Genomic DNA, 23,633 nt, shown 5'->3' on the forward strand with positions numbered 1-23,633 from the left:
TTAGGCACTTTGATAGGGGGACAAGGTACCTAAGTACCTAGGTTTTTCCTGGGTCTCTGTAAGCATGGCACATGAGATCCTCTCTGCTGCTGTCTCCCTCTTAGTTTTTTGTGATGGGGATACAGATAAGGACGACAAGTCTGTAGTTATTTTAGTAATTTTTGTGTTCTATAGGATTAACTCACCCTGGGTTTAAACGTCCCAAGTGCAGAACATCAACAAGACAGGTAAAAGTGTCTTTCCGTTAATCGCAGGTTTTTCTAAAGGAAAAACAGACCCATTATTTGTCTAAAAACATCAGCAGGACTTAGCTGATATATATACATGTTTGAAAGCCAGTTGAGGGCACAACCCCACAAACCAGGAATGGGTTAACTTTAGAGAACTATTGAGCTAGGCATGACCATTTATGCTGGCCTTCTTCTAGGAAATTCCCTGCAAGAGAAAATTAGAGGCAGAGGACAGTGTGTAGCCATAATCAAACCTTATTTAGTTTGGCACTTTCTCTATCTATCCCATCTCTACCAATCTGACTTGCTCTGCTGTTTTCCTTGGCTGGATCACTCGAGCAGTTATTCCATAGATAAATGTAATATTTCAACATATACAGCTAACTGCATTTGCTGCTTTGTCCATCCTTGTATATCAAACTTCAGGATATGATTTTGAACGTGATGAACGTCCAGGTTTTGCTGGAATTCTGTTTCAGGTCTGGGTGGATACCCAAAGAAGAGGTTCTTCTAAACTTTGCATGAGAGAGGGGGAGAGAGCTTCTTCCTCCACATCTTAGACGTTATGAATGCACACATGATCATCCCAGTAAGACTGAATTATGCTCAGCTGAGGTAGCAAAGAACCTTTTTCATGTGTGAAAAGATGACCCATAGGCAGGAATCTCACCAAAAACAGCTGAGAATAGAATCCAGGGCATGACAGTGTTTTTCTTCCGTTAGAGAACAAACTTTATATTTTAGTATCTTTATTTTTTTCCAGAAGTGATTGCCAAACCCTGTAAATAAACATAGTATTCTGCACACTAAGGAACTGGATTGACGTTCAGTGGTATTTCATACCATGTACACTTTAATTAAGACACGATGACCTGGATTCAGTGGGTTGACACGAGGGAGAATTAACTCTCCATTCTAACAGTTCTGCTGCCAAGGACAAATTCTCTGTTACATCGGTGTGACTCAGTTCAAACAACAAACAGCCTTGCAATTTAAAATCCCTACAGGCTCTGGTCAAGTTTCCCCAGTTCTTGGATAACTTCCTCTTTTCTCCTTGATGTTTTTCCTAAAGTGAGATATTCTGTTGCTTTGTCCTGATTTTCCAAGTAACGGGTGGGTCTTTATACTCCTGACAATAAACTTGCCTTCCAAATATTTATCACATCAAATAATGCACTTTTTCATGTTAACAATCCTGCAGAATCTCCATCTTCCCATGTGGTGAACTGTGTTGTCTAGTATGGATAGATATTTCTAGATTAAATGTTTCTGAGATTTCACTTTCGTAGCATGCCTTGAAAAGTGTATGAGGAAAAGAAATAGGGTTAAATTCTGCTTTGTTCACTTTCTGTTGTTGACATTCATGTGATTCTGCTCAAGTCAGTGGGTGTAACTCAGAGCAGAACTGGGACACATTTATATGAAACTGAGAGATTTAAACTGGAGATGGATGAACCTCCAGAGAAGCCATACATATAGTCTCCTGAGAGATAGAACTGAAGTTCTTCTGGATTCTGGCTGGCAGATGGACTAGCCATTGAGCTCTATCATACAGACTCATATGGGCTCATACTGTCATTGTGTTTCAGGTGTCTTCAGCATGCTATGGAATTTACTGAGTTAAAGCAAACTAAAAATAAATGTAGTCAGAACTGAGCAAGTTTCTCTACTGCAACTCTGTGCTACTGAAGCCTGAGCTTGCCTCCACAAATCTCCCATTTTTTTCTGAAATCTGCCCTTGCCTTCCTCCGAGAGGACCAGTAAAGGACTCTACAGTCCTCTACTGAGAATAACATAAAGTAGGTGAAATTCAGTGAAAGACTTCGAAAGCAGTGATGAACTTTTGTAGTTGTTCCAGGTCTTGATGCTGAAATAATGCAGGAAACGAGAATCTTTTCCCCAGATCTTCAGGCTTCATCATATAAGTCTTCCTTTGGTTCAAAAAGCATAAACACATGGACAGAAGATGAAAACTGTATCAGAAGGACAACAGAGTCCTTGCAATGTGTCCTGCTCCCAGCATTAAGAAGAAGGTCCTAAGGAAATGTGAGCAATTTAATGACTTGACTCACAATGCGTGTCTACCTACTTCAGTGAGAGCAAGCATTGCATGAGGTGGTTTGCAGAAGTTACTAGGGACAATCTGCTGCCTGTGATGGGAGCCTGGCTTCACTGTCCTGGAGAGTTTACAGGTTTCAATGCTCTTCTGGAAGGCTTTGAATCCACCTGTGTGGCAAAGCCATCACTAATAGTGTAAGGATGGGATCCACACATTGCATCTGGCTCCCTGTTTCCTAACCACTGTTAGTAGCAGGGTTTGGATAATTCTGTTGGCAAAGGACTTTGAAATCAGGCCTATTTGTAGCCTGTGGGGTGGGCCAAGAAGTGGGGCTGCCCTCTCTGCTGGGATGAGTGAGGGCAGAACTCCTCCATGAAATTACCATAGGTGAATTCCTTACTCCCAGCTTTTCCTCATCTGATTCACAGATCAGAAGCTTCGAAGAATCTTTTACTTTGTTCTTCTGTTTTAAAGATGTAAACTTTGCATGGCCTTTTTTTTCTTGGCAGATTCCTTAAAAAAGGAGTATTCCTGAAGCTCCAGTAACCCTTACCTTACCTCTCCAGGCATAGAGAGCTCATGTACACACACAGTTTCCCCTCTGCCAGAGATTTTTTTTATATGGCTCCCCATACCACGGGAACTGGCTGCTTCTGAAGTCCTTCCCAGTGGATACAGCTTGTGTACAAAGTGATGGTTCCTGCAAGGAGCGCCAGTAGCCCTGCACAGTCTTCTGTTATCCTGCTTCTTCGAGGTCTGAGGGGTTCATGACAGCTGATATCATGGAGTCTGTGGAGCTCCGGAAGATGTGGAGAGAATAAATTCTATGGAATGCACTTGTCTCACTCCTCCATCGATAGCTTCAGACCACACACCAGTCTTCCATGCAGGACAGCTGTAAACACTGCCTGCGATAGAGCTCTGGCAAAGGCCAGTTGTCCTCCAGTGAATCCAGATGGGTCTCGGAGGAGAACAGCTGTGTGTGAACAGGAAGGGAGAGCTTCCTCCTGCCTCTTCCAAAACCTACCACTCAACCGCTAAATAAATCAACATCAGCAGTGACTCTTCACAAGTCGGAGTGAGCCAAGCCCAGGCTGGGAGTTTACCTCAGTACATAGCAAAGGGAGAAGAGCTGTCTGCAGCAATCCAAGCCTTTCCCAACACAAATCTTTAGGGCATCACCAACCCATTTCTGCTGTGTTTTCATATAGATTCTTTCCTAATGCTGTTTGTGCCGCTTGAAGTTACAGCAACAACACAGTGTGCATCACTGTATGGAGACAAGGAATTCAGAGTGTAGAACAGGTGAAACAAAAATCACTTTCAGCTATACAACAGTAAAAATACAAAGCAGAGGCTTGGAAACTTTTGGGTTGGGTAATGCAGGAGGTTTGACCCCTCCTGTCACTGGCAAGAGCAGTGGAAGAAAACCTCTCCTGCCTTTGCACAGAACATGAGGCATGTGTATAGGTTGCAAACAGTCTTTTATTTCTGCAAGAGAAAGACTTTTGGCAAGTCTTTTATTTCTTCTGTTCTTGAAAGAAAAGAAAAAAAAAACAAGCTAGACTGTTTGGATCTGCTATTCCCCAAACAGAAATGTACAGTTTGTCATTAGACAACATCTGAAGTGACAAAAGAAACTGCAGTTGCTCTGGAGTTTTCATAGAGCACCATACTGATCTTTCATCATTTTAAAACAGAAATTGAGGTACTTTTAGCATGAGTGTCATGTAATCAGGCCCTGAAGCCTCATACCTGATAATCTCAATTTCATTTTTGGGTGTGTAATTACAGGTGCTTATTTCTCATCATCATCATGATGAATATAATTAAACTACAGTAGGATAAAGGGAATTTGATGGGTTTACTATATGTTGTGTTTGGCATACTGTGGTTAGAATAACAGTCATTTAGACTGGACAGGACCTGACACATCCTCTGGTCCAGCTCCTATAACTTAGGACGCTCATACGATGTACCGAGGCAGAACTGTGCAGCACACAAAGCAAGAATTAGACTGAACAATACCATATTCACTAAGCTCTCTGGAGGCATTCATATAAATGGCTAGATACAACAGCTTGGTCTTCCAAATGCTGTATGACATGGTCACTCTTGTTTCTCTGAAGAAGAGATCAGAATACATTTTTTCCAATAAAATATTTTCCTGTTTAAAAACTCCATTTAAAAGAAATGCATTTTCCTAGAAATATGTTGGTTTGGACAGTTGCTTGTTTAGAAAGGAGAGTGTGAAATGTGAAACTCTAAAGCCAAGTATTCTCAAAATAAATCATTTCAGTCTATTTGATTTGGGGGGGGGGGGGGGTTACATCTTGAAACAACATTTTAGCCTTCTCCTTCTAGGCTGATGATTAGACATGACCAAGAGCTGGAAATAAAACAAACAAACAAAAGTAACCCAAAGAAATTTTTTACTCCATGAAGTGGAGCTAGTTTCCTTTCTTCAGAAGAAAGAATTTTTGTAGAATCTTTCAAATGTGTTTTTGTTTGTCCCCCACTCAGAACTCATCTTGGTGTGTATTCAAGAAGTTTCATCCTTGCTTGGAACTTGAGCTAGAGCAGCTCAAGAGCCAAGGTTCCCCAGCCTGGGTACTTCTTAGTCTTCAAATAGTAAGACAATTTCCAGACTGGAGAGGGGTTATGATGATGCTTTTTAATCCTGCCTAAGTTCTATTGTGAGCCAAGGTGGTCCATCAGGGCCACAGGGAAATGCTACAGCTGGTATCACACCTGGGTTTGGTTTCCCAGTCAGAAAGTCAGGTTCCCGCTCATAGCTGGGTGAACTTGGGCAAGATCAAAGCAAGGCTTAAGCACAGGTGTCTGGCTTCTAAGGAGTCTGTGCCATACAGCTCTCTGATACCCTTTCTCTAGCAGCTGAATTTCATCACTGCAGGACATATTCTAGATTTCAGGTACCTGCAAATTTAAAATATTTCTAGGGTGGCTTTTATTTTGAAATTTCGCCAAACTTCACCATCCCTGTCTCCCTGTAGGACAACTCAGCAAAGAAAATTTTGGCCCTTTCTCATTTGTTTAGATAAAGGAGCAAGAAATAGGCAGGAAGAGGCTTGGACCTTTTTGTTTACGGGAAAGCATATTTTTCCAGTCAGTCTGAAGCTGTCCTTCCCTCATACATCCCAATAAAATTCACATTCAGCCATGGACTATGTTTGGAAAACTTCAACCAACAATGCAAATGCTCTGAAAAATAAAAAGAAAAAATTATGACAATGAATAAAAGAGGGGTTTAGCATGAAAACTGTTCCACAGCCTTCACCTTTTGGGTGTGTAATTACAGGTGCACTGCCAGATGCCTCCTCTAAAAGAACTCATACAAGGTATTGCTCATTGGCCCCTTTGAGTCTACGAACATAAATTAGGGTTACTCGTGTGAGTAAAGCATTGTGGGATCAGACTCTTCTTTTGCTCAACTGTAAGCATCTGTAAAAAAACCCTTTGGGATAAAAGACACAAAAGAACTATAAGACCCTTATGGTTGTCAAATGCAATTTCCTTTACTTGCATTTTTCTCTTCCATTCAGGCTCTGACCTCCATCTGTTTATGGAAATATTTAGATCCCTCTGGTGTATTTTTAGCAGATCATTTTGCTTTTGCTGCTGCAATATCATTGCATCATCATTCTCGGGTTGCTCAGCTCTGATTCCTTTGCATTTTTTCTTTTTTTTTTTTTTTAATCCTAAGTTTCAACCATTCCAGCAGACACACACTCACAAAGTAAATGCTACACTGTGTTTACACTCACACAGACATGCTGGCAAAGTGCACACAGAGACACACACAGGCAGCATGGCTTGTTGTGAGTGTTAATGCTGGGGTTTTTTCAATACTGTTTCCATTTGTGAATCATCCTACTGAAGACATTATGGGATCGTTGCCCTGGATGTTGAGATCTCAGGCTCTTTAGAGATATCTCCCATAACAGCTGAAGTCTGAAGGTAGACAAGACTGTTGCTGTCCTTTGAGACTTTTGGTATCACATTGTTCAGCCAGCCTTAAATACACATGGTCCTGACACATTCCCTTTATCAGGGTTCTGCAGCCCTGCACACACATGGGCATATGAATCACCTTCTCCCTCAACTGAACACTCTCTCTCATGTGAATATGGACATTCCTTTGACAGTACACAGTACTCCTTTCCTACCATCCCTATTATTCTGCCTGGAGACATGCCACGGCTTCAAATCCTTCCAAAATCAGGAGTCATTGGGGCCTAATTACTTACAAAAACAGGAGAGCACCAACCTGATGGCAAATATTAAGGAGAACACCTGCAGTCTGGAAACCAGCTGAGACCCAACAACTCATTAAATAATCCTCTTTGTCCCTCTCCATCAGATAACACTCACTGGGTTTTACAACGTCATTACCTACAGTCTGAGATGACCAGGTACAACCCAAACCCCAGAAGTTTTTAGGTGGACACTGATGAAGCTCTAGATAAGATCCATAGGAATACAATTAGAGCTGATTTCTGCATGGATGTTTGGGAGACATCAAGAATTATGTCCTCTGGGTGAAAAGCTACTCTTTTTTTGTGATAACCTTAGGGAAGCAAATGTACGACTTGTCCCTTGGATCCAATCTGAGAATCCTGTATTAGGTAACAAGGTAGAAAATGGAACATTACATCATTGGCAGGCTATGTCATTCTTTGGCCTAGCTTTGTTAGTTTTAGGAGAGACAGTGATTTGTGACTCATGCATAAGTAGATCTGCACTCAGAAGGTCAGGCTTCTTTTGCGCACCTGAAGAGGCTCTGACTAGGCACTAATGAGCAAACCCACAAAAAGTCAAGCCATGTTCAGCATCTGCTCCTCCTAAATGTCTCAAAATTGTGTTGCCATTTGCAAAATTTCAAACCACAGTGGTCTATTTATCCTTCTTAGCCCAGACAGAGAGTGTGTGATGCTTTCTCTGGACAAATCAAACCGTTGTGCCTCTCCAAATGATTTCATCATCATCATTATTTATTATTACTTATCATCACTGCCATGTGTTATGTTTTTTCCATGCACAAAGAACTGGCAGATGTTTTCCATCTGCATGATTCCTTAATTTTAGATATCAGAAAAAAAGGGAAAAAAACAGAAAAATAAACAAAGAAAAAAGAAACCATCAAGAATGAAGAAATGCACAGTGTGTCTGGGAGTGGCACTGACCCTCACGTAGAGATATGTGTACGCATGAGGTCTCCGGAACCAGAGACAACAGATTCCCCTTTCCTCAGGCTCTTGGCAGACTCGAAGGAAAGGCTCCTGGGACTGCAATGGGTGTCTTCACCAGAGCACAGGTCCTAGAGCGAGCTATAAATCATGGGAACAAAAGACCTTTTTGGGAGGTTACTCTGATCCAAAATGTTGGGATGCTCTTGCACCAACCCAGACCAGAGTTCAGCCTCCAATTCCTTCTCAGCTTCTTTCCCTACCTAGGCTTTGCTCTTCCTTATTACCTGATGGCTCAGATGAGCAAAGCTTTTGACTTTCCTCTCTATGTCATGTGAAACTTATGCATCAAGTCAAGTGGCCCAGGACAGTGCTGTGGCAGGAGGAGGTGGAGTTGCCCAACAGTCTCACTCAGCTTTGGCAGAGCTTTGGCTGGCTTTACTGGGAAACTGAAGCTTTGACTAAATGTACATTTTCTTGAAAAGTGTCTTCTTTCCACAGGAATTTTGACTTTTTGACGAAGACCAAAAAATTTTGGCCCAAACATTTTCGGGGTTTTGAGTCTTTTTTTGGAGTATATGGAAGAAAAGACATTCAAAAATTGCCACAATCAAATTCCATGGGGATTGGGTTTATTTTGGTTTCCTTCGGAGTTTTCCCAGAATTTATCTCTCTTCCCAGAATCTTTCCTCTTTAAAAACTTCAGTGTTGATGTGAACACATAGCTATGCCATACCATCTACCAGCAAGGGAGCTGGCAGATACCAAACTGAGCCAACAGAAAGGTGAGAGGACTTGTATGATAATTCAGTCTCCAGAGCAATCTAGTTGCCTGAGAAAAAAAAAATGCAAAAATAATAACAAAACAATGATGGGAACAGGAGTCATATTAATAATAATGCACCATAAATACACATGGCCTTTTACAACCATATTATTAAGAGACCATATCAAAGACCCTACAAGAACAGCTCAGTGCCTCTAGGGCATTTGGAATACAGAACAACATTTTGCCAATAGAAACTGATGCGATTCGTGAGGTGACACTTTAAATTCAGACATCTGGTGGGTTGTGGGGAAAGGGGGACTGTGACTCTGGTATTAATAGAACGTTCTCTCCATTCACTAGTTCAAACAAGTCGCTGTGTTGTTGTTAACTTCAGAAAGCACCCAGGCTTGTGAAAAATTAAGCTGTTTTCTTTCTGCTTGACATATTGTTGAAGAACTGAACAGACGCAGTAACAAGTTCAGGCACTCTGAAGTGTTTTGGTTAGTGATTATTGCTATAAAGTCCTCTGTTTCTTTACCCCCACCACCCTTCTCGCCAAAATGAGAATTTGATGACAAGGTAACTTGACTCTGCCTCGCCCTTAGAAAGATAGAAAGATTCAAAAATAGCTTTAGGCTTCAGGCTGCATGGAAAACTTGCAAAGAAATTTTACTTGAACGAGTAAAATGAAAATTTGTTATATGGAGGCTCTTGGGCACATGGTTGACCTGAAAGTCATGAGAAAAATTTGACTGGGGTGGTAGGTTGGGGGGGGGTGTCAGAGAGGGTTGGATGCTTCCTGCTGTTGGTTGTATTTTAGGTGGGTTAGAATTCCACCACCTTGGGGTGGAACCTTTCTGTTATTTTTCTCCCCAGTAAAAACTTAATAAGTAAACTTTCAACTTCAAGAAGTGAAAAAAAAAAAGAAAATCAGATTAAACACCTTTATAAAAGTGTAGAAAAAAGGGGTAGGGGGAACATCTCAGTCAAGGTGCAAGTGACAGAAGGAGAAGCCAAAAAAGGTGAGGGAGGGGAAAAAAGCAAAGGCTTCTTTCAAGAACAATTTACTTCATGGGAACTGAAATAGGCCATCAACTGTTACACTGATTTACAGAGGTTTGGATTAATTTTCTCCCAAGAAAATTCTGGTGAGAGAAACCACTCTGAGGTGATAACAGGTCTGACAAGAAGAGATTTCTCTGACTTTGGGTCTGTTTTACCAGGTTGCTACTACAAGATGAGCCCACAGTCATCTCCTGAAATGGTTGTCTAATCTCTTACCCTGCCTCCCAGTCAGAGCCTGTCGGTACCATCATGCCCAATGCACCAGGAGCAGCACCAGGCACCCTGGTAACATTGCCTCTGTGCAGAGCCCAAGTACAACTGAATCACTACATCTCATCTCCAGCACCTCTTCACTGAACTGAGTTTTGGTCTCAGTTCTGTTTTCTCTCTGCCTCACCTTCCCCAATGAGTAGAGATATGTCTGCCAGGTGGATCTGATGGAGAAAACTTGTTTGCCACCATCTGCACCACAGCATCAGGTAAGAGAGCCTCTGATGGGTACCCTGAAGTATTGTCTTCTGAATGTTTCCATTCCTTTGTCCAGCTGCCTGAAGGCAAGGGTGCTAAAAAATAGAAGGAAAAGGGTTTATACACTGAACTTGATTTGGATACTTGAGCTTGATTAGTTTGCTCTGAGAAGCAGTGAGCCCATCATTTTACAACAAAAGACAATGGAAATAAAAACAGAATATGGAAATAAACATACAAATTCGCAGTGTCTACCACTCTGCTTTTCTGTGTGAAACAGCCTCCCCACTCACCCATTTCATCATCCTCCCATGCAGCTCCCTTTTAAGATTCCTCCTGCACCGTGCCAAGCAGGACTTTCTTGGTAACGAGGCAGCTGGTGAGCTGGTGAGCTGTGACCTTTGCATATCCTTTCAAAACCAAATTCATCTGCCCTACCACACTGCAGACCTTCAAGCCGTCCCTAAGAAATGCCTCAGCTCAAGAGCCAGAGCTTTCTAAATGTTCCAAGTGAGATTAGGCATGTGTTGTGGAGGAGGCCAGTGGCAGAGAGCAAGACCCTGGTCATGAGCTGAGCATGTTGAAGGCCATATCTCCACTTTGTAGCATTGGCCTTGGCAGATGCACAGAATCAGTCAGCACAGCAATTCTAGGTATGCAGGGAGCTGAGGAAGCTGACCCTGGGAAGTGGAAAGTTAATGTTTCAACAGGTAAGTGGTCCTGTCCCAGTAGAAAGAAATTCTTTGCATTCAATATCTGTGAAGCTCTGTTCAGAAGAGCATGACAAATATCATCTGTCTGCACTCATTTCTCTTGTTATTTCAACCAATTTAGAAAACTTTTCTTCTCTTTCCCTCCCATCCTTGATACATCCCTGTCTCTTCCATGATTTTTATTTCTTTTGGGGCTGCTACATCTGATTCCTTGTGAATGGGCTGTGTGGAGAGGGTCAAGGGAACTTCTTCACAGCAACAGAAGAGGAAGAGGGTCACCTTGTTGGATATTTTTCTTTCCTCTCTTCAAGTTGGGAGTATCAGTTCATTCTCCCAGCCTTTTGACATGATGGCTTAACACTGTCCATGAGCTAGAAATTTGTTTATCAGCTTTGTGGAATTTCCCACTTCAGTTTACCTTAGAAAATGTGGGAGACTAAGGTATGATTCGATCTATTAAGTCTTTCCAAGTGGTGCCATGATGCTATTTAACCTTTCCCCACAAATGTATAACACCGGAGCTGTCAACGTGGATACAGCAAGTCTCTGCATGTACTTACTGCATAGACAGAGACCAGATCTTTACAAGAAAATGTCTGCATAAGCAACTTTGCATTCACTTACTGGTGATTAATTTAACTGTCTCTCTCCTGAGATACATTTTCTCCTCTTTCTACAGCAGTATATATATGTTTGTACATACATATATATATATATGTATATATATAACTTCTACGTAATGTCATGTTCCCATTGCACTAGTTGAGTCACCTAATGATAACAAGTATTGCAGGTCGTTCCTTAATTCTAATGATGTAGCCCAGGCTTTGATGTTAAAGGTCACAGGTTCATTCCTTTGATAAGATGATGGTAATATGCAGTGGCATGCAAAAAACATCTCATCTCCTAATGTAGCAAGTACAATGAAGTTATAGAGCTTAAATTACTTTTCAAGACTGTTTTGCTTTGGAGTTTTCTTGTGGTTTGTTGTTTTGTTTCTTAAATTGAGCAAAATCTCATTTTCGAGAACACAGTTTTATTGACCATTTTTTCATTTTGATAAATATAACTCACATGAACATGATTGATTTTGAGGAGAGTAGTGAGCTGGATTTGTCTTCCCCCATGTTCCCTGACAACAAACCAAAATATCCCCTAATGGCACAGTTCTGGGTTGTGTTTCAGATGGACTGAAATCCAATCCTGATCTTGCTACTATTTCTGGTGTGAACATGGGTATGCCATTTCATTTCTCTATGCATCTTCTTTTCCTGCTGACCTCTGTTTCATGTAGTCTTAGCCGGTCTCCTGCTTTTACAGCAGCTATCAAGAGTTGAGTCCTGATATCACCACTCAGCAGATAAAGATATAGACCTTCCCAACAGATATTGGAGTCTCAGCTGGGATGAATGACAGTGGAGGCTGGAGACCACTTTTAGGGAGTCTATTTGCTTTGCTTGAAACATTTGTGCCTTTAAGGGAAAATCCAAGGTGTGTAAAGACTTTAAATCTGGAGCTGCTGAGACAGATATAACCAACGCAACTAAATGTTCTTGAGTCATTATCTGATCAGAAATCTATGTTAGGTGAGCAGTTTAATTGGGAATAAACTAAACCAATCAGAACTACAAGGAACAGGAATTCCATTTCCATGGAAATCTCAGAATGCCTTTTCCTTTGCAAAATGGAATAATTTTTTTTTTTTAATGACATAACTGAATCCTCTAGAATGAGGATTCCTTACGCCATTTGGTTCAGGAGAATACGAATAGGACATTTGGTCCTGAAAACAGAAAATATTTCATATGGAATGTTTCCCAACCAAACTGATTTAAATAGATGATTTCTCTGCATAAAAGAATGTGGCTCAGTGCTAGGAAAACACCATGTAAGCTAAGAGCACCTACCTGAATAACTGTTTCATTACTAACCACTGCTACATGGTAAAGAAGATAAACCCTTCTTCTCTGGTATATAGTCTTCCTTCACATTCAGTGCAGAGACAGTTTTGAACCCCAATTACTTATAGGTTCACTGAAGGATGTGGATGTGTAGAAGATGGGGAGTGGCAGAGTAGAAGGGATAAAAACATCTTTGTAGAAGAAACACCAAAGAAATTCCATGTTTCAGGACCACAGGCACGGTATGTATTACTTTCCATATCTCAAACAGTTTTGATTTTCTTTTCTAAACCAAAAAGGAGAAATAGAATAAGGCAAAGAGCAAAACTAGGATTTTTTGAAAGGGATAAAAGATTGAAGTTCTCAATGCAAGAACAAGTTAGTTGAGCATGCTGATCTGAAGGCAGGCAGCCTAGGCCAAGAATGAGAAAGAGAGAAAGAAGAAAAGCCATGCAAAAGCCAGCACATCAGCAGGATGCAGCCAGGGATTAGCTCACAGGGATGTGACTGCCCTCCCTCTGATGACCAACTCTAGTTGATGTCATTTCATTTCCCACCACACATTCTAATGAACAACATGATGCAGATGGAGGTTGTCCCTTTCTCTTCCTATTATTATTATTTACTTTTTAATTTTAAAATTGATTTTGTAATAACAGCAATTAGACCTCCTGCCAGCCTGTCCCTGGGGGGTGATTCTAGTTCTAGTACAGAAAAAATTTGCTCCTAAAGAACATCATAGCAGGCATGCAATAATCACCCAGAAATGCGCAGCCTGTCCTGTCTTATTGCTTAATTATCCATCTTACCTTCTTTCAACCCTCTTCTTATTGTACATCGTGTGATGCCTGTTTGTTTTACATAATTTTCCCCAACTGCCTTTCCTCCCTGCCTTAAGACTATGAGAGTTGAAAACATTTTTCCCTTTCATTCTGCTGCCCTGAGGTTCCTCCTGCTTGGTCACCGCTGATCATTCCCATGAGGGATTGCAAGTTCAACAATTGCTGAGAGTTTTTCACACTTTCATGTTCCTGGAGACCAATTCTACCAGCTATAACATCACTACATTGGAGTTTCATCAGGTGACAATGTGGCCTTTTGGTTTTATGCCCTCAGAATACAGTTGACTGTGACCTGGTTCCTAAGAAAAACCTCTCTTGAAAGAAAAGTAGATGAACCCAAAGAAACTAACATGCAGCAGCTAAAAAAACTGTATGAAACTGTGGCTAGGAGTTCCTCGCCTGGATGTCCTGGGATTGGCTTGGTAGAGCATGCACAAAACTGTGCAAAAAACTACTTAATGTTTATTTGTGTGTTCCTCGAGATTCCTTGAACTAAAAGCTGCTCTGGTTTAAGGTAGTTGCTAAACTTTGCCAGATCTTGAAGTCACAGCCAAGCATCTGAATGGTATCAGAGTAGGACAGCTCCTGCCCCTTCCATCTGGCCACATGGAAATATAAAAAAAAACAGTTCAGTTTGCATCGTTTTGCTCTCACAGATCTAAGAGATGTTCTTTACTGAGCAAAATCTGGGACTCCATATCACATCTCAGCAATATTCTCAAGATAGTTTGAAAGTAGTTCAGAAACCTAAGTCTGAAGCTGAAGAGAGGAAAGAGCTGTGTATCTCACTGGAAAGCAGTAGTGTTTGCTGCTCCCTCAAAAACAAGAATTAGTCTATGAAGTTGCTGGAGTAAAACCATCAAAACTGATCAATTTTGTATCCATATTGCAAAGTCTCCTTGATAGGCTCATTCCCTGTGTTTTGCTTTTGGAATTGAACTAGGATCAGGACAGCTGGGTGCAACTCTTGAGCAGTTCAGCAGAGACATCCATGCCCAGGAGACAGGAAGGGACCTGTCTGGGGGTGGAAGAGCAAAGGTACCAAAGGGAGCTGGGAAAAACCACTTTGCTCAGAGATCCCAGTGGAAGCCTCATAGACAGGCTTCACCATAGGTAAAGAGATTTAGATTCTATTTGACTTTCCCCTTTCCGCTTTCTTGGTTGGTTTATTTTAGATTGATAAAACAAAACAAAAGAAGTGGAGGGGAGAGAGTTCCTTTTTTGTTTAAATTAATTTTTAAGAAGATTTTTACCAAATGAGAGTGAAAATAAATAGGCATTTTATACCAACATTTTAAATTCAGTGTTAGCCATCTTTAAACTCGTGTAAAAATACAGAAAGGTAAATTAACTAATTTATTTTTAAATGAAGACCTATTTCCAAGGCAAATAATGGAAAACATTTATTTTCCAACCTACTGGAATGAAATGATTGGACGGGAAGGGGCTTTGGTATTATTATTGGGTGCTTTTTCCCTGCCTAAATGAAGTGCTCAGGGGAAAAGGCATGAATTCATAAAACATTTTGGTACCACTAAATCAGGAGGGGAATTTTTTTTTTCTTTTTTTCTCCCGATATAAAAAGCCTTAGATGAAAAATATCACCTAGCTCAGTTTTGGCACCGTGGCTGTCTAGCATTTGCTGGGGTTTGTACCTCAATCGTTACCCACCATGTTTGCCCTCACGGAGAACTGGGAAGGGAAGCCCATAATTCTCCTTGGCAAGTTGCTGCTCAGCCTCCCTGAAGGCCAGGTTTGCTGTCACCAGTGCTGACCATGGAGCTGCACGGACGGCCACCTGCACATGGGCTCCCGCCTGCTGGGGCACTGGCAGTGCCTCAGAGGAGCCAGCGTGTGGCCAGGGCTCACGGCAGCTGGGTGGTCAGCTCTGGGTGGGACAGGGAGTTCCCAGTGCTCACATCTGCACCCAAGGCGGGGCTTTATGTACAGTATGGACATAAGCCCAGCCAAGGAACATCACTGGTAATTCCTCCCTCCAACCTACCAACTTTATTTTTGTTCCCTAAGATATGCAAGATACGTCAAGGCTCAGCTTAGGAAGGGCTTTTAAGAGATCTTTACTGTTCAAGGCAGGCTGTGGTTTCATTATTTTTATTATTTTGGTAGAATGAGTAACAGGAATAATAGTAGCCGAGGGTTGTTTCTCTTCATTGACTCTCTGTTGGGCTTGGAAGCCATTCGACAAGGACAGTCAAAACACAGACAGGAAATAATCTATGATAATGTCCAACTGGGGTATCAATTACGGCTTTGGAGTTTCATGTTAAAGGGATATTGTCAGATCAAATTCAAACCAAAAGTTGTGGGTTGCGTTTTTCAAATACATAGATATACATATAGATATGTATATATATGAGAGAGAAAAATAGAGACTGTTGGAAACATTTCTAATTCTCTTTTCTTTTTAAGTAAAAAAAAAATTCTAAAGCAAACAGTCTCCTCCCTGCCATATGTGAGCCTTGACTGCTATCCTTAGCCAAGCCTGGCCTTATGAGCTTGCTTGGGTTCTTTTAACATCCTCTCCTAAAAGGCTCTGGTGGGTAAAGAGACTCACTCCCCAGAGACTAGAGGAGACACTGGGTTAATCTATCACAGTGCCCCATGGCAATCTCTGGCGCAGGAGTAGACAAATGCCTGCACAGAGGCTGGGCAAATGCATCTCTGACCAAGGTATGGTGCATCCAAGCACAGACATTGATGGAGCCTTTCCCCAGTTCACGGAAGCTGAGAGAGGTATCCCACAATGAAAACCATGGCAGCGTTTCATGGCACTTCAACCCAGCCTTGCTCAGCATGGACAGCCTTTCTTTTGGCCAGGGTCAGAGAAATACATGGGACTGATGTTGACGCTGTTCAAAACCAGCTTCTTTCTGGACATCTGTTGTTAAGTCTCATAGAGATAAGATGGCAACTGCTGCTTAGTGTTAGAAAAAGAATTACTGGGTGGTCCCCAGAAAACCATGAAAAATTCCTCCATATTAGGATCACATAGTTAAAAGAAACATCATACACTATCATTTTCTTTCTCCTTCTTCCCTTCTTTGTCAAGAACTGGCAGAAATAAATAGAAGGAGATGTATTCTCAAATGAGTTTGTGAAACCAACCTCTGGCAAACATGTGAGAATAAAATCCTATGTCCAGTCCTGGAGCTGGTACTTTAAAAAGAAAACTTGGAGGAAGCTCAAAGAAGAGCTGCCAGAAAGATTTATAGCCTGGCAAACATGCTTACCAGCGAGAGAGGAGAGGAGAGAGATTTGTGAGATGGAGTATGGACTAACAGGTTAATAAGTGATCAGGGGACTCATGGAGTGAAAAACTCTGATATAAAATGGATCTTTGATCTAGCAGCCAGAGGCATGAGAGAATCCACGAGTCTGCAACTTGGAAATCAGAAAAACCCACAGAGGAAATACGCTGTGCGTTTTTTTGCAGAAGAGTAATGCAGTACAGGGAGAGCTACACCCCAAGGGACAGGGTGGATTTGCCGTCATTTGGAGCCATGGGATGACATCCCTGGTCCCGGCCCAAGTGAGCATAAAATATTACATCCCATGCTAAGCACAGGGCCAGATAAACTGGTGAGAGAGATGTCTTCCAGATCATCACTTTGAAAGGTCTTCTGGGAAGTAGCCATCAGTGCCCTGGTGTCCTGGCTATGTGACCTCTTCAGTGCTGGAGCAAAGCTGTTTTCTACATTTATGGAGAGACAGGCACTTTCACGTATGTGAACAGAGGGAAGGGTCTGAGTCCCCTGGTAATACCTCCATCCATAACAGGTCACAGCTGGATTTCGCCCACACGCTAACATGGCTGATCAGGCCTGAGGAAGCTTCAGAAGCATTTGTCAGGCACAGAGGCCAAATGGGAGGCTCTGAAGAGAGAAACTACTTGTAAAGCCTTCCTGGTAGCTAAATATGGCTGGAGCAAGCTCCTTGGCTCACAGAGAAGGGACCTGAGGCATTGTTCAAGTGAGGTTCTGTGCTGGCATGGTAGAAGTCTTTGGCCTCACGTAGTGACTTGCATGGATTTGGGACCCTGTTGAAGGAAATGAGAATCATTTTTCAGCTCCAGGGGATTGATGTACACAAAGGTTAGTTAGCAGGCTCAAGGTGAAGGTTAGAACAAAGGAAGTTTTAAGCATACAGTCACACATATAAGACAGTAATTTCAAGTAGGAAAAAGCAGCAAAATGAGCTTTTTTTGCTCTTTCTATTCTCTGAGAGACCTTTCACTAATATTTTCATTAGATCTCATTCTTTATAAAGGTCATGCTACAAAAGACCAGTAGCTACCACAGACTCATCTCTCACAAATGTCCATCAGGCTTTGGAGAGAGCCTTCCATCCTTAGGAAACCTTTAAGTCCAGCTTGATTGCAAAGCTTGCTCAGGCCCTAAGAGGAAAGTGTGAAATTCCAGGGGCATTCCAGAAAAGCTGACTCATGTGGAGCCAGATTTTGACCCCAGGATTTGAGTATACCTAAGGATAAGGGAAATAATTCTTTATTTTGTGGAAATACGAAGGAAAGCAAATTTCCAGACTTCTAAAAAGTCTAGAGTTTTTTCTGAGATCTGTATGTTCTCCCCTGCTCCCTCTTCTCACAGGTGATGTTAAAATCTGTGTTAACTTCTACAGGCAAATGACCTAATCATGGCAAATTGGGAGGTTTTATGTAGATGATGACTGAAACCCAGAACTGTGTTCCAGGATCTCAGTGTAGGTGATTGGACCAAGATGTAGAGACTGAATCCACCTGGAGTATAAGGGCAGATGTCATCCATCCCATATTCTTCCCCATCTAAAGGAACAACCTCCCAAAGCCACTAACTGTGACATTCAAAACCCCAACCTCAAGTGGAAAGGCTCCTGTTCCACTGTCTGGCTGTGGAGCTTTCCTGTCCCCAGTGAGGAAACTTTTTGTCTAAGCTCCCTTCTTTCTCTCTCCTCAATCTCTCTTAGGCAGTTCATGTTCCATGTGACTAGAAACTGGAATGATTAAAAAGAGAGCCTCTGATTATAATAAAACAAAAAAGGCAGTTTGTTTTGTTTTCCCTGAAAGAAGATCCGGTGGTTGGCCATTCTTTAGAGAGTTGCAATTTGGACAATTTGTCAGTGTGCTCAGGGCAGAGGAAAGCATGTGACAATGGATTCAGGGACCATGACCATAGCTTGGGACAGTGAGGGGATACACAGTTGACTGATCCCAACAGCTATTCTGCTTTTCACCGAGGCCAGTAAACAGCCCACAGTGATAATTAAGTGTCAAAAACACATTTTAAACTACTTTACCAATTTTTGTCCTTATTCTCAGCTCAGACAAAACTTTATGTCAGAGCCCTGTGTAGAGATGCTCATGGTTTTTCACGTAACCTTAAGGACCATCCCAAACAACCCACCTGTTGAACTGAGATATATCCCAGACTAGCCAACAGAAGGTCGAGTTTTAACCCTTTCCTCAGAGTTAGAGTGCCTGTAGGACAGGCACTTCTCCCCAAGTTTAGCAGCTAAAAATCAAGCTTCTAGCTGAGACTGAGCACCTCTGGAAGCAATTTATCCTACCTGGAGTTACCTACAGAAAATTGAATGCTGCTTTCCATTGACTTGCTAATAAAAGGTGGCATCTGATTTTAGGTGGTTGAGGTATAAATAATCCCACATTATTGGGATGTATGCATATATATACCTAGATGTATGCACACATCTGTTCTAGGTATGAGGACAGAGGAGCTAAAGTTGTCTGAAGTTTAACTTTGATGATAAGTATAATTACACTTAGGAGAATTTCTGGAGAGCAGAGTCGTGGCCTAAATTTCCAAGATAAGATACCCAGCCTGGGGCCCTCATTTCCATGTGTAGACATTGGGTTCAAAATGCTGAGAACACCTGGGTCTCACAGAGGTCAGGCAAAAGGAAAGTGAAGAGAATAGTTTTGCCTATCACAAAGAGGGGTGAATTAAAGTAACACTTTTTAAAAATATAAAAGAGACAATCTGTCTCTGATAAGGGAAGGCTCAGCCAGAAGAACCAAAAAGTGACAAATTCCATCTTAATGGGAAGAAATGATTGTTTTGTTTTCATGGAACAGTGGGACTCATTGCCACAGGAAGGCTGGAATGCAGAGAGCTGAAAGTTTAAGCCATTGTCTAGTTATGAGCAGTTGGGAACTTTTCAAGTAGAAAGGGAGGAAAGGACTGAACAGACCATTCAACAACTCTGTTTTGGATTGCATGACCTGCCTTCTGGTGCCAGTCATGACTGGAGACAACCTCATGTTCAAATTAATCGAGAGTACCCTGTGTCCCACTGATTTCTGCAGGAGGCACATACAAATGACTTGACAAACAGACACAGGGAGAAAAGCTCTGAAAGAGGCTCTCAGATGCCCCTGCTTTACCCACCCCATGCTCACCACTTTTGTGTTGTCAGGCACCAGATCCTAAAGCTGAGATCCTCTTCCCAGTGTATGAAGACAAGTAAAAAATGGCTGTATCTAGTAGAGGAAAGCATAAGGGTGGGAGACAAACTTGGCATCAATAAAAAACTTGGCATAGATTTTCAAGGAGCTCCAGAAATAGCAGACGTTGTCATTGAAAGTAAGAAGAGGAGGGGAGTGCAAAAATATATAGGTTTTATGGGGGATTTGGAAGATTAGAAGAACAAATAAGCAACACAATGGCTGGATATTGACTCATAGAATACTTGAACTAGATTTGACTGGCAAACAGTCCCAGTCTCTATTTGCCAACTGCTTGGAATTGTTTGAGCAATGACCTTGAAAAACATACAGCAGATTCAGACTGGGAAGCCAGAAGGCCATACCACACTGGTCTGATCCAATGCCCTGCACAACAGCGTCCCTCCAATGTCACCTAGCCTCAACTCTGACAACTTTTTAAGCCAGCAAAAGTGGCTCAGCCACTTTAAGATATTAAACTGGTATAAAGAATTAAGTCCTCCTAAATCTTGAAAGCAGTTTAGCAGATCATGCTGCTTTTAAGACCCTAAATTCTTAAACCATGTTAACTCTGATGGAGGAGCTGAGAGCTTAATACACCAGAGTCATGCTAACTGAAGAGTTTAAACTCTTAAGGTACTTTTCACATTATAAGCCCAATTCTGGATCAAGCATAGTGCCCACATTCTTGGTTGGTGTCAGTTCAGATGTTCAGCATTCAGTGGGCTTCACCCCACTCCAGATTAAGAGAATCAGGGCTGAATGTCTGCTTTAACTAATTGACTGCTTTGCCAAATCACTTGTCTTTCAAGAGATTTTGTTCATATCAATCAGTCCTAATCTATAAAGTTTATCTTTCTCTGCAGATGTTTTTTATGTGGTACAAGAGTACATTGGGTAAGGGTTTTTAAGTTCAGTTTATGTTGAAATTTTGGGACGATAAATAAAAATATAAGGTCATATCCAGACCAGCTGAAAACTCCTAGGAAACAGGTCTGACCCAAATACATTTTAAGAAAAGGCTTCTGCAATGCCTTTGTAACTGAAGCGGCACATATGCAATTAGGTTTAAAGAATGGGGTAGTTCAGCAGCCTTGATTCTTCAGCAAACACCAGTCCAGCAAACTCACCTTCCAGCAGAAAGTTTTATGACTGGTCACAAACTACCTTTACTCTGGATGTAGAGTGTCCATACTTACAGCCTCAGAGGTGATCTTTCTTGGGACATGTAAAAGAATGCAGAATTCAATTTTTACCACACAAATGGGCTCACCTAGGATAAGAGAAATATCCTGTTGTTTAGTGGAATATGACGACTCCTACTCCACAGTAGCTAACTATGGTAAAGAAAAAAAAATGTAATTTACCAAACAGGCACTATATAATGCACAAAAGACTTTGTATTGCATTTTGGAGGTCTCCATGTTTTCTAGAGTGAATGATTTAAGGAATAGAGAGAGAGAGAGTCTCTGAAAGGGTGGTTCAGAGCAGAAGTGTGCTCAGACTATATTTTAAATTGGGGCATGCAAAAGCTTGCCCATACAAATCTGGGTAGTTTGGAGAGAGATTTGTGTGTGCATCAGTCCTTACTGCAACTCCAGTGCCACCATTTCCATAGGAAGGAAACCAGGTATGTGGGATAGAAGGGAGCAACAGTATTCTCAGTTTGGACCGTCAAGAAACATGGATTTGCGTGTACTCATCACACAGAGTGCCCCAGAGTATCCCCCACACTCACACTGTAATTGGTATCAAGACCACCCTCTGGAAATGCTTTACTATTAAAGGGTCTTTCATCTGAAGATCAAATTAAGGCTAATCTTCTACAGTTTGGTAGTGAGACTCTCAGATGATACATGTTGTGGTCATGTACTAAGTAGCTCAGCCCTAGACCATATTTTCAGCTTGTTCCTGCCACACTGGGGTCAGTGGTGTAGAGCTGATGATCTGTCTGTCCATTTATTAAACTCATATACTTTGCAGAGTTGTTTAAGAAGAAAATTAAAGCCAGCCACAGTTAAAAGCAGCTTTGTTTTCTTGAGGTAACAGGTTTGCTCTGTACAAACAGTATCTCTTATCTAATAGCCCTAGAAAGGCATGTAGCGTCAAGCTGATACTGTCTTCATGCTTGGCTTACTTTTGCATTTCAGCCCTGAGATATGCAGGCAACCTGCCATCAGCTGTAAAACCGCAAACCTCGATCTGTGATGGGGACTGATAAGGGAAAATATATGAAAACAGACTCCTTAGAGCTTTACTCCTTTCCAGGAGGCTCTGGACTGAGATCTGGCATTTGAAAGCGATTGTTCATGCATAAGAATCAGTAATTTTTTTATGTTTCCTTTTTAAGGCTGCAGAAATGTTAGAAGAGAAGTGAGTAGGGGGGAAATCAACATGATGTTATTAAGCTCTCATCATGACATTAACAAGTGCAACATGCAGTAGAACAATGGCTTTGACCTTTGAAGCTCCTGTGCTCCCAGGAGCCTTCTCCCCATTTCAAAATGAGAGGAAACACCATGTCAGTGGGTTGATGTGATTCACAGGGACAGTAAACAGAACACAAAACTGTCAGCTTCCACTCTGATGGGCTGTTTATCAATCCATCTCTCCCTTGCTTGCTCATCTAAGCAGCCACTTGCTGACCCTAAACTTTGGAGTCTTGAAGTTTTCTCAGAATTCCGTCTTTCAAGTAATACTTTTTTTATTGAATATAGGACTTAGGTAGCATGCCTGGGTGATTGCTCATGATGCTGTTTGTGTTGTAACATTTCAAGACCAAGAGAAATCACCCGGAGTACCTGCAGTACCCGTCGTGGACATGGTGTAATGGTGTGCATGCTCTCAGGCCCAGGGCACAACCATACCTGACAGCTTCTTTTGTGTTGTTTGTCAAACTCTGCTCTTTCTCACAGGATTTTGGCCTAAAGATAGAACCGAGATAATGGAGGAAGAACTCTCTCTGAATCCAGAAATAGAAACAGCAGGTACTGCTGCCACTGATGTGAGAAATCTACTGCCCAGAAGGAAGTCTTTGTAGCTATTATTTAGCCTGCCTCCACCTCAAAGATTCCTCTGCAATTTGAGCTAAGAGGGTATTTCAACCACCTTGCAAAGCAGAACCTTAGAAAATCTCCTAAGCTGTTTTGTTGCTACCTCCAAGCCAAACCACCCCCACACCCTCCCCTGCCTAATAAACATTTAAGTCCTTGCATTTCTTTCTGGGAGCAAGCCCCAGCTATGGGTGGGGAGTAGATCTTCCACCTTGTTGAACTTATGGCGTTGACCTATCCCCATACTTTGCTTTTCCAAACTATGGAGAAGCATCCAGCTGCAAAGCAATTTAAATGGATGAGGAGCCAACAAATACACTAAATGGCTTATCTGATTCTCTGGGAATCCATCTGGAGCCAGAAGCCTTTCCCCATATGCGTAACAGTAATTACACCACATTCTCACCATCATCCTCTATAAACTCTTGTAATCCTCTGCCCTTCTATCCAGACAAGGGCAGTGATTCTCTCTGGAGCAAAATGAGCTTTCCAAGGGACAACTTTGCCTTATCAGGAACACGCCAGCCTCCATGTTTGGTTAAAGGGCCACCATCCAAACAAAACCTCCAAGCACAGCTCTTGTTGCCTCAGATAAGGTAAAGGAATGATGAGTTTTGCTCTGAGAATGCTCTGGATGCACAAAAATATTCTGAACATTTTGATGATCCTGTGACAGTTGCACCTACCTGGCATTACTCTAGAACATCTTTTCTGCATACCCTGAACGCTTGAATTCTTCAGTGCATATCTTGGCACCTATGCAAAGGACTGACACCTACTTCCCACTGTGCATTGCTTATAGGTGTTAAGGACATGTTCTTGACCTCCACTGTACTGGGGAGAAGTAGTTA

This window comes from Manacus vitellinus, unplaced genomic scaffold (assembly GCF_001715985.3).
Source record: "Manacus vitellinus isolate BGI_N305 unplaced genomic scaffold, ASM171598v3 scaffold_22_pilon, whole genome shotgun sequence".
NCBI classification, from domain to species: Eukaryota; Metazoa; Chordata; class Aves; order Passeriformes; family Pipridae; genus Manacus; species Manacus vitellinus.